The sequence below is a fragment of the Macrotis lagotis genome, chromosome 1, assembly GCF_037893015.1.
Source record: "Macrotis lagotis isolate mMagLag1 chromosome 1, bilby.v1.9.chrom.fasta, whole genome shotgun sequence".
NCBI classification, from domain to species: Eukaryota; Metazoa; Chordata; class Mammalia; order Peramelemorphia; family Peramelidae; genus Macrotis; species Macrotis lagotis.
The window spans coordinates 895,557,060-895,558,463 of NC_133658.1; positions in this window are offsets into that span (position 1 = coordinate 895,557,060).

Here is a 1,404-nt window from a genome sequence, read left to right on the forward strand (position 1 = left end):
ATTTTAGTTTTCTTCTTTCTTTTTTTAAATCAAATTAATAAAAAAGTTTAGCTATTTTATTGTTTTTTTTAAAAAAAACTCTTAGTTTTACTTATTATTCAATACTTTTCTTGCTTTTAATAGTTTCATCTTTAATTTTCAGAATTTCTAATTTGGTATTTAATTGGGGATTTTTAATTGGTTCTTTCTCTAAGCTTTGTTGCATGCCCAATTCATTGGTCTCCTACTTCTCTATCTTAATTCATGTAAGCAACTAGATTTAAATTATTTCCACTATGAACTGCTTTGTCTGTATCCTACAAGTATTGTTGTGTTGTCTTCTCATTGTCATTGTCTTGGATGAAATTATTAATTATTTCTATGATATGTTGCTTGATCCACTCATTCTTTAAAATAAGGTTATTTAGTTTCCAATTAAGTTTAGGTCTATCTCTCTATGGCCCTTTATTGTACATGATTTTTATTGCATCATGATCTGAAAAGATACATTCAATATTCCTGCCTTTCTACATTTGATTATGAGGGTTTTTTGTATAGGTACCATGTATAGTATATATTCTTTTCTATCTCCATTCAATTTTCTCCAGAGGTCTAGCATATCTAACATTTCTAACACTCTATTCACCTCTTTAACTTTCTTCTTGTTTATTTTATAATTAGATTTATCTGAGAGATGGAGGTTGAGGACCCCATCAGTATAATTTTGCTGTCTGTCTTCCTGTAACTCATTTATATTCTCCTTTAAGAATTTAGATGGTATATCACTCAATGCATACCTGTTAATATTAAAATTACTTCATTCATTATGGTACCTTTTAAGAGTATGTAATTTCCTTTCTTATCTCTCTTTTGTTTCTTTTTGCTTTTGTTTTTGTTTTTGCAACAATGGAGTTAAATGACTTACCCAAGTGTCTGAGGTCAGATAGGAACTCAGGTACTCCTGATTCCAGGGCCAGTGCTCTGTCTACTGCACCACCTAGTTGCCCCCTTCCCTATCTCTTTTATTGAGATCTATTTTTGCAATTGCTTTGTCTGAGATAAGGATTGCAACTCCTGCTTTTTTCACTTCAGCTGAACCTTAATATATTTTGCTCCAGCCTTTTACCTTTACTCTATGTGTATATCTCTGCTTCAACTGTGTTTCTTGTAAAAAAAAATGTTGTAGAATTCTGATTTTTAATTCACTCTGCTATTTACTTCTGTTTTATGGGAGAGTTCATTCTATTCACCTTCATAGTTATAATTAGTAACTCTTTATTTCCCTCCATTCTATCTCCCCTCCATTTGTATATTTTCCCCTTCCTTTAACCTTTCCCTCCTCCCCAGGGTTTTGTTTCCTAATACTATCTCCCTCAATGTGTCCCTCCTTCTATTAACCACCCTCCCTTTTTTTTTAGGTTTTTG